This window comes from Patagioenas fasciata, chromosome 6 (genome assembly GCF_037038585.1).
Source record: "Patagioenas fasciata isolate bPatFas1 chromosome 6, bPatFas1.hap1, whole genome shotgun sequence".
Classification (NCBI taxonomy): domain Eukaryota; kingdom Metazoa; phylum Chordata; class Aves; order Columbiformes; family Columbidae; genus Patagioenas; species Patagioenas fasciata.
This window is the reverse complement of record NC_092525.1, coordinates 17,138,494-17,149,234: the sequence shown is the minus strand read 5'-3', so window position 1 is coordinate 17,149,234 and position 10,741 is coordinate 17,138,494.

Sequence of the window (10,741 nt, the reverse complement as noted above, 5' to 3'; positions counted from 1 at the left end):
TAAGAACAAAACCAGATCCGGCAGTCTTTTAAAAGGAGATTTATTTGTAATCACAGAAAGAGGAAAATGAGGTCCCAACCTGCTGTGTTGCAAGGCAAGAGAGTCACGTGAAAGACTTGAGCTGGATCCTGGTTCATTTCTGATCTGCACCATCTGTAATTAAATATAAGTTTATTTGGGCAGAATGTATCTGCCTGCTTATACCGCACTGAAATATGACACTAGGTTTTTAGGAAATAAAACTGAAGTGTCTGTATTTTATTATTTCTCATGTTTAACCTCATGGCTGTGTGAGGTGCAGGAGGAGCACCCCTGAGTGCTGCTCTGGGGTCTGCAGGCACACTGGGGACTGGCCCTGGGAACTCACAGAACCCGGTAACGTCAAGCTTGGGGATAAGCCCTATACAACAGCAATCAATTGAAAGAGAATAAAAACCTTGCATTAGGAACTTGTAAATATCCTTGTCTCTCCATACCGTAACTTTCAGGCTGTCTTATGTTTGTCCTTCTTGCCTTTGTACAAGAGGAACAGCTTTTTATTCTATTTTTGGTGTTTTGGTTGGAAAATGATTTCTAAAGGAAATGATCATACAACGCATCTACTCTTTTTCTCACTAGTCTTTGAAGCAAATGAAGGCAGAATACTTTTTTCCTTCAAATGCATTATTGTCCTAGCTAAAGTGTGAGCCACTGCCCTCTTCTGCAGCACACGGGGCGGGGGGGAGGGTGTTGGAGGCCTTTGCTTGCATTTCGTTGCTATATAGAAGAATTACATAAACTTGTGTAATAATAGCACACAAGTCAATATTTTTTGTCTGTAGTGCCCAAATTGTGAACAAGTTCTTGCAGTCCTTCCTGAACTCAGCCCCTTGTCCAAACCCTGGAGGTGTTGTTGAGCAAAGGGCTGTCGGTATGATGCTTGGTGAAGTGCAGGCAGCCACAGCCGGAGCTGCAGGAGCATCGGCAAGGAGCTGTCAGCAGTCTGTGTGCTCATCTTTACTCATGTTTCATGCTCATAAATGCTCTTCAGTCTATTAAGTAATTTCTCATTAAGAATAATTTATCAGTGGGTATCGGGTGGGGATCCTTGGGCATGGCGAAGCAAGCAGAGCCACGGTGCTTTTTGCTGTGTCCTGTTTGCAGACAGTGATTTGGCTCCTGCCCCCTTTTGTGCTGCCTCTCCTTAACAATACAGATTGCTTTTCCAATGCAGTCCTGGAAGACCAGTCAAGTATGTGATTTCTAATTATTAGCACTGCCAAGAAAATAGTAACTGGTATTGATATCAGAGGGAGAGGTGTGTGAAGGGTCTGGCTTTCTGCCTTGTAGCTGTGGGAAGGGATAAGAAATGTCTGCGGATGTTTGAAGAAGCAAGCGGTCACCTCATGCTGCAATCATTTCAGTGAATAAATGCTTGGAGCAGATTTGCACTGAAATGCCTTCAAACCCACCTTCAGTTGTTGTCTTCCTGTGTCATCATGAGAGCCCAGCTTCTGAGGGAATTATGAGGAGAGAATGGCAGTAATCAGAACCAAATGCTTTGTTATCTCTCAGTTGGCTTAGGGACCTGGGTAGGGTTTTTTTCACCTGATTTAAGACTCTGTCGATTCAAAAAGCTCAGTGTTGGGGTGCAGATTCAGCTACCGAAGAGGAGGCTGACATTTCACACACTGCCAGCAAGAAACACGCTGATGGGTAGTGGAATCTGCCTATTCACAGCCGCATTTCTCTGGGCTCTATAGTTAACACTTTCCGGGGTGTTTTGGGTGGCTTTTGTTGCAGTGGCAGAGTAGAACAGCCCCAAACAGCAGAGCAGTCCTGGCCTCACTTTGCAGCCTACCCTGGGAGTCCTCCAACTCATTTGCTGTGTTGAGTCTTTCTGGACCTCTCTGACCCACGTGCCTGTGGGAGAATGGATGGAAACTTCCGGAAAACAGGAGCTGGGGTGGATGCAGGGCTGAGGTGGGTGGGTGCTGGCAGCCCCTAGGTACCCAATGCCCTCTGCCTGTGAGTGGTGTACGGCTGGGAGCCCTGTGAGGATCAGCACCACTTTTCAAGCTTGCTCAGAGTTACTTTTTCTGGTCAAACCTATTCCTGGATCTCTTGTATCTCTGAGAGGAGAAATTTTTGTGCTGAGCATAGCACAAATACCCTTTGAGGGTAACACCTTGGTGATGGAGGGCTCGGGGAGACTGTGGGGGATGGATGACTGTGCTGTATAGGCTGTAAAAAGCAAAAGTTATGAAAAAAAGCAAAAGATAAAGAACTTGGCACATAAGTTTTTCCAGCCATGTTAGTAATTAAACATGTTTGAGTTGAGACTTCATAAAACTCAGTGCAGTTTCCTGGTAGTTCTGTTCTCTAATTGGAGTTTTTGGGGAAAATAATTTGGAATATTTGAAAGCAATTCTGTGTTTGATAATGGCATGTGTATCTTCCTCTCTTTTTATCATGTTTCTGCATGAAGAGGTTCAAGAGTCTTGCATACCCAGAATATGACTTTTGCTTTTATTCTTTTGGTATTGGGGGATGCTGTGGGGCCACCCACAGCCTGAGGGTGGGGAAAGCAGCCCTGGCCTGAAAGAGAGATCTTTGGGGCTGCAGGGACCAGCTCTGTAGAAACACGTTGGATGAGAGTAAATTGCTTAACAGGCCCTTGCTAATATCTATAAATAATGTGAAGAGTCCAAAAATTCCACTGATCTCATATAATATAGCTTGTCGCAAATGCTGTAATACATCATTATGTTGTCTGAATAACATAAAATAACCCGATGAAGAACTAAAGGCAGGACACATCTGGCATGTCTAGACTGGCAAAATAGGTTCTGTTTGAAAATGTTAGCTCTTCCCCAGAGTCACTCATGACCAGTTAACATATTTTTGAAAGTACTAAATTGCATTTGCACTAGGAGCAAAATCATGTTCAAATTGCTATTAACTAACACATTTTCAAGTGCGACCTATTTTTCCTCATTTAGAAGTGGCTGTTATCAGCTGAGCTGTCACCAACATGAAGGGGATATATGGAATGTGAAGAGGTAGGAAATGTTAGAGAAGGCTTTATTTCAACTTTTGACTGCAGATTCCTCTAACCCATTTTGCTGAAACCAGTTTGTGCTTCTGTCATAGAAAGGGGTAAGCAGGTTGGGAAATGTGGGTTTCTTGGTAAGTGCATCACTCACACATTTCCATGAGCATGTAAGTCTAGTAAATCTCTGGTGTTGCATTTCTATGTCATTCATGGTATCTCTCTGTTTTGATAAGAAACTTTCTTGTTTTGCTGAGAAATTTGCAAGCTGGGAATTACTAAACCTCTTTTCCTGCCCATCCGGTGTCTGAATATGTTGAAGTTGTTGCTGTTGCACCCAGCTGGGGCTGGATGCTGTTCCTGGGTCCTGTTCCTGGCACACAGGAGTTCCCTGAGTGCTCTTATAGACACTATTGAGGGATTAATAGCCCTGTGGGAAATCAAAAGCTCTTACACCAACATTTCCAGAGTAGGCTGGAAATCTGATATATCCAGCCTGATTTGCTGATCCATCCTGGGATGTACTTCTCTCTGAAGTAGTGGGGTTTGGGAGCGGTGGCTGCTGAGGCACTGGCTGCCTCGTTGTGTTGGGTCGAGATGGGCTCTGCAAGAGCAACAAACTGCCTAAACCCAGTACTAGGCTCAAGTATTCCTTTTTTTTTATTTTATTTTTTTACCACAAACTGAATCCAGCCTCTGGTTTTACCACCTGATAAACATTAAGATTACAGCTTACAAAAGGAGTGTGGTTGTCTCTGCTGACACAGCAACTTTTTTTGTTGGTGTGGATTTTAAATAACTACTTGAAGTATAGACTGATACTTTATTATTTTGTATTCTGTTATTATTCATGAGGGGTAATTTCCACGTTAATTACTTTTCTGCTAATCACTCACATTAGACTAACAAATAATTTCCATGGCTCAGATGGTCAGGGAGGTTTGGGGCAGAGCACTCCTGGCATTGTGGTTCATGTGCTGCTGCTGCCCTTGGAGCAGATTATCCAACAACCTGCTAAGGGAGTGTGAGCTCCAGTAAGGAGCTGCTGGGTCAGAAATCGGGGACAAAGCGCCTCCAGAAACCAGTTTTGTCCCTCGAACTGTTGCACATTGCGGTTGTTCTCTGCAGAGGGTGGAAAGCAGAGGCAGGGCGGGCAGCACGGCCCCAGCTCCCGGCAGGGACACCCCAGGGAATCAGCCACCCATATAATTTTCTCTCAACTGTATTATTATTTCTTTCAATGTGCATATCATGCTCAGGAGTTGTCCAAGGGGTTAACTTTGCTGTCAAAACTAGAGAGGGGAAATCTGGGAAGAGAATGACCTAAATCAGTAGTGCAGAGCTCAGTAGCTCAATTTGACCTCATTGGGTAAAGGATAAAACTCCTTTATGTTATCTTAACCAGAATGGAGAGCTGTTAGAGGGTGAAGGACTGCGGGCCTCACACGTTGCTCAAATAAACTGAGCAAACTCGAGTCATCAAAGGACCAAAGCTGCCCTGGCCCCATCCATGGGCTGCGCAGTTGTGTGGTGCTGAGGTGTCCTATGGAGCAAACCACAGCCCATCTCAGCTCTGCTGCATTTGGGACATTGCAGGTTAAATAACCCTTTTTGAATTCCTCCGTTTCAAAATCAGGGTGAAAATTAGTTAAGAATGGATACCCGAGCATTAATTAATCTCAGTCTATCGAATTCTGTTTAAGCAGTGAGTATTTTTAGCTGCTGCTCATGGTGATGGTTTTGTGAGTTTATTAATAGTTGGACTGAATTTCCGTGCTGCTCTGCTTGGGAGCAGGTACTGGTGGTGGACGGGCAGTGGGGAAGGTTCGGTGAGCTGCTCCCCAGAACGCAGCAAGAGCATGTGGAGGTAACAAGGCAGGAAAATAAAAACAAAAACAAGAGGATTTTGTGGTGTAAGAGGATGAGCCAGCTGACATTTTCAAGTGCTTTAATGAAGACTGTGTTTTGCTCACAGCCGAGGTATGGAAAGCAAGGGCTTTGTGGAAGGAGGCAGAGAAAAGCCAACAAGTAAAAACATTTCCCTGGTTCAAACCTGAGAGGATCTGGGAGCAGCCAGTGCAAGGGCTGGCGCAGCTGCATCAGGTGAGGCTTTTTGGGTGATGCATCGAGCAGCAGCATCGTACAATCGTCCAGGCAAAGCTGGGAAGAGCTGAACAGAGGCACCAGCCAGTTGGTTTGAGTTGGGAGCAGCTGTCAGGCTTACAGAGCTGTAAATCCTGATGGCTCCACAAGTTTGGGCAGCCCATGAGCCCATGCAAAGAAGTGATGTGAAAGACCATGCATTAGTGTAGTGGCTGGCTCCTGGTTTACTACGTCTTGTTATTTTGGGTTCTTTTGGAAATCTGCTTCTAAGGGATATGGTTCAGGGATTTCTTTTGGTTTAGTTTCTTGCGCTTGTGTCTGTCCAGTAAATCTGGACAATTTCTGGAGCAGCAGCAGCAGCTCCTGGTGCAGAGGGTTGTTGCTGGTGCTTGCGCACAGCTCTGTGAAAACTCTGCAGACATGTTCACCAAGTCTCACCTACCATGGCCAATGTTTCACAAACCCTTTGTGAGGGGTGACCGGCTCCCCCTGCTTGCTTGGACAGAGGAACAGCCCCCCAGATGAACACTGCCTGTTCCCCAGATGAACACTGCCTGTTCCCCAGCATCACGCCGCTCTGCTGCAAACCTGCAGCAAAGCCTGGAAGCACAACAGCAGAGGCACAGAGTGCGCTATGTGTCTGAAACCCAGTGCATGGAGGTGTTTGGAGCCAGAGACATCCATCCTGTAGTTAGCAAAAGATTTAAATGTTGTTGAAAATCTTGAGGAAATCAATAGACACATTTAAAGACCTCCTGTTGAAGGATGGCTTGAGCTATAGCAACTATTGACCGGGCTGTAGCACTAATAAATGAATGAAATCTGGCACCCCGTGCACCTTCTGCTGTTCTGCTGGAGGTGTCGGTGGGACCTAACAGCTATTGGAACAATAGGCATTTACTTGCGGCTTCCTACACATCCACTATCCTGAGCAGCCTGTGAGCATTTGGTGTGGTGGGTGATGTCCTGTCAGCAAAGCTTCAGGGAGTTTTATCTACAGCTTTGGTGCAAAAAGCTCCAACCTTGTGTGGGTCAGCACCACTGAGGTGGGTGTCCTGCCAGAGGGATGGAGCCAATGGCCCCTCTGGTCCCTTGTCCTCATATTACATGACACCGTTTCTTTTCAGAAAACACACAGAAACATCTTTGCATGTCCAGATTTGCAAGCTTCTGTTTGCAGTAGGATGTCAGGTCTGCAAAATCTAATAACTATAGATTTCATCCATCTTTGCTGAAATATAACTTTTCTGGATTCCAGATATTTGATTAAGTTTCGCTTGATTTGATTCTTTTTATTATTTGCTTCATTTGAAAGTCACACAACGTTTGCCAAAGAAGGAAAACAAATATTTTCCTGAAATTAATATGAGCGTTAGGCAAAATGTGAGTGTAGTCAGACACGGCTCCTTTTTTAGCTCCTTTATTCCCCGTTCTGTGTAGTGACAGCGCCGTTCCTTCCGCTCACTAAGAATAGCCGCAAGTCTCCCGGAGCCGGCGCAGACACCTGTGTTCTGTGGCTTTGGGAGATGGGGCAACGTCGCGGGAGCGTGTGGAGGGAAAAGCACCCCTAGCTGCTTCTCTTTGTGTGGTCCTCACTGACCACAACTGGTTTTCTTGTTTGCTGCCATTTCTACTGTATAAAATAGAGCTCACTGTGGATTTTAGCTGTGGTTTGGGGATGAATTAGGGTAAAATACAAAGATTTCTGTAGTTGATGCAAGTTGTTGAATCAATCTGTCTGACTTTAATGCAGCCCCCAGCAGGAGGGAGCTTGTGTGTGCTGCTCCCAGAGGAGACTTTGTGGTGTTTCCCTCTCCCAGGGGCAGGTAGGAGGGCACAGGAGGCACGTCCCTGTCCCCAGCTGAGACTCCTCTTTCCCCATGGGGCTGTAGGAAAGCCCTGGTGCTGTGGGTTCCTGTGAGCATGAAGCACTATTTGTATTGAGGAACGGCGACAGATTGACAGCCAAGTCTGTAGCTGATGGCAGGGAAAGCAGTGACACTGAGGGACACAGATGTCCCCGTCTGTGTCCTATGCCACAGCATGTCCCAGCCATGGAGTCTGCATCCACAGCTTGTCCTGGCTGAGGGCTGAGCCCTGCTGACTTGTGACACCCCGGTGAGCTGTCCTGACCAAGCAAACCATCTCAGTCACAGTTATTTCCATCTTAGCCAGTTCCCCCAGGTCCCTTTTTGAGCAGGATTGTGGTCACCAGCTCTGTTGGGAAGCTGTCCCCATGCTGGGCTCTGGGTGAGACCTCTGACCAGGAATCTCTGCCCTGCAGCTCATAAATGGGTTTTGAATTCAGCCAGTGGTTCAGTACTGTAATTACACCGGACCAGATAACTCTAGACTGCCTTGATCAGAAAATTGCTTATTTATTCTTTTATTTGTATTCAACTCTCAGTTATGCCAAGAAATTTGCATTTGTTGCCATAAAATGAGGAGCAGGCTCTTTGTCCCAGCTCCTCCTGAGGACTTCATCACAATCAGGAGAGTTTCCACCCCACACATTTCAGATAGATTGGAAAAGCAGCCATTTCATTACAGCAAATTCAACTCATTCTTGACACAACTATTATATTGATTAGATGAAACAATTTTGCATAAGTATGGTGGCAGCAAAAGGCAACTTATCCAAGAGAGGTTAAAATAATCTAATAGGTTTTTCCCCACAACTGTATTTTAACTGAACTTACGAAGACGATGTCTTCACACACAATAACCCGAGCTGCTAAGTGCTGTGTACTTACAGCTGGACCTGTACTTTATAGCAGAGCAGCAGTTCTGAGATGCCACCATTTGTAAATTAATTAACCCTGAGTGCACAGCTGTTTGCAATGGAAAACAAAATATAGCAGCAGCTATAAAACCAGTTTTATGCCTTTGTGAGTATTTGTGAACCAAAGAGGAGAAAAGTCATTAATACCTATTTTCTGCCAGCTTTTAGAGCTTAGAATTATCTCACTGAAGTAAAGATGAGCTCACAGTAAGAAACCTCGGCTCTAAACTTGCACATAATTGCGGAAAGCAAGGTAAATATTCTTAATGCTTTCTGAGGCCCTAACATGCAGGACTTTGTTTCAAAGACATCTTTTCCTATGAGTTATTTTTGTTGTCACTTGTCCTGTCTCAGATTTTTGTTCTATTTTAGAATAGCTACTTTTGTTTCAAGTCTTTATATTTTAATAATTGGGTTTATACCCTTGGATATCTGTCTTCTGCTTGGGGCTGCTGATGCCACCAACGCCCGTGTTCCATTCGCCTACCCAGTGCACATGCTGAGATGCATCAGGACGTACTGCACATCCTGGCTTTTCTTTTGCCTTTGTACAATTAATAACTCTTAAATCACTTCACTTGATGTTTTTTTCATACGTGTGCTGACAACAATTAGAGGCAGCTTGATGAAAAATGTCAGCAGCGGTAGGAGTGTCAGATACCACAGCGCTTTGTGACCATGATCTAATGGTGTCTTGATCTTTTGGGCAAAAAGACTTCTTGAATAAAAGCCAACCTGTCCTTAGCAGAGATGCCCCCACGAACACCTTTGCTCATTGCAAATCGCTGGTGTCTTCTGGAGGTGAACTTCACAAAAAGTTTGACGAGCATTTGGCTGTTGGTACCAGGGTACTGCTGTATCCTGCACACCTGAGCATCACCCTCTGGGCAGCTGAGAAACCAATCGTGCTGCAGATTCAGCTGCTGAGCCCAGAGGTGCCTTGTCATCAACCCTCGGGAACAACAGCAGAAGCTGTGTTAGTGCCAGCGGCTGTTGTCCCCACTTCAGCTTCCTGATGATCGCTGTCGGTAGTCTGCATTGAAAATGTATTTCTGCAACTGCCTTGTCACAGCTGAAGCTGTTGCCATCGGCTGGGGCATGCAATGTAGAACGAGCCAGGAGAGGTGTATGGGGGAAAGGCTTTCTTAGGAAAAAGCTTAAAAACAGTTGCAAATTCGAGATTTTGCTCAATATTTTTGAGGGTTCTTTCTGAAACACCCTCCTCAGGAGTCAATTCTTGTTAAATATTCATGGACCTTTCCAGCTGCCAACTCTGTTCCCACTTGCTGGGAGATGGCTGGAAAGGGTGCAGGGATGCTCCAGCTGCTGGATCTGTCCCCTTTGGTCTGGGAGAGCCAGCATCCAGGAGCTTCCCAGGTGGTGTCCTAGAGAGGGTGGGGGGGAGGAATTTTTCTGTTCCCCAACTCAACCCAGAACAAATCCCCCCACAACGTGATCTTCTGCAAACAGCGCAGCAGCTTTCTGCAGCCGTCTGCTCTCCCTTGCTCCATAATGCATCGTTAAATCAGCAAGTACTTGACATAATTGGATCCCAGTACAGAGCTGAAGTTTGTAGTGCCACTGCAATACAAATAAACATCCTTGCCACAGCTGTGGGGCTTACAAGACAAAAACGTGCTTGTCTCCTAAGAAAAACGTGGGGGAGCTTGTGCACTGGCAGGTGATCCCTGCTATGATAGTATCTGGCACCAAGCATCCTTTTTCACTGCTGATTTACTGTTGTGTGTTTTGTGTTTTTTTTAAAAGCAAAGTAACCGCAAAGCTGGCAGATGTTAGTATGCCGGCGGTGCTGCTCGGAGGAGAGGCAGGCAATTGCCTGTGCTGGGTGACGACTGCTCGTGGGTTCTGGTCAACGCGGGCAAGTTTGGCTGCTGTATCCCTGGTCCTGGCGAGGCACGACAGGGACCAACCAGCAGGAGCAGCCAGTCAGTCAGAGACACTGCGAAAGTAAAACATGCAAATTGGAAAAGAAAGGTGCACTGTATTAATTAGCAGTTGGTACAGAAAGCTAGTATTTTTGAAATGGTGTTTTCTCTTATTAATCTTGACACAGCTGTTTGAAGGTTATCTGGAAAGGGGATAAGTGATTTTCCTGAAAGCAGGTTTTGTGTTCCATCATTTCTTTAAAGCATGTTATTGCAATTACCATTTACCTAATGAACTCTTCAAATTTAATTAGCATAATCGGTGCCAATTTTGCACAGAAAGATTTTTCCTGCTGTAATAAAAGTTTAGATGAAATTCACCCGTACTCTGCAGAGGCCTGGGCTGGCAAACGACTCCTGGGGATGCTCCCTAGTGGGACCAAGAGCTGGTTTTGCACTTTTTCTTTGTTTGTTTTTTGCTTTTCCCTTCACACCACCAGCAGTTTCCCCAGGTCCAGGGATGCTCGAGCCACCAAGTCACCCCGACCGGCTTAGCTGAGTTGCTTTGGTGTGAGTGAAGCATCTTATCGCATTGGCTTAGTGACTGAAAATAAAAATGAGAACAAGTTTGAAGCATAAATATCTATGCGGAGAGAGGCCTGTCCTTGTGATACTGTGATGGGACAAGGACACATGTCCACCCCTGTTTGACAGGCACTGAGAAGTGATGGGATCAGATCCTGCTTTGTGCTGGTCTAAGGTGGAGCCAAGTATGAGATGCAAATGCTCTTGCCTCCATCTGTGTCCTGATCACTGGAGCTTTCCTCTTCAATTCAGCCACCTGGATAACTTGCAGTGATATAAGTTTTCAACCCTTCCCTCCCCAAATGTGGCATGTGATTTACTCATAAAAATATGTCATAGAGGTTCTGGCCAACA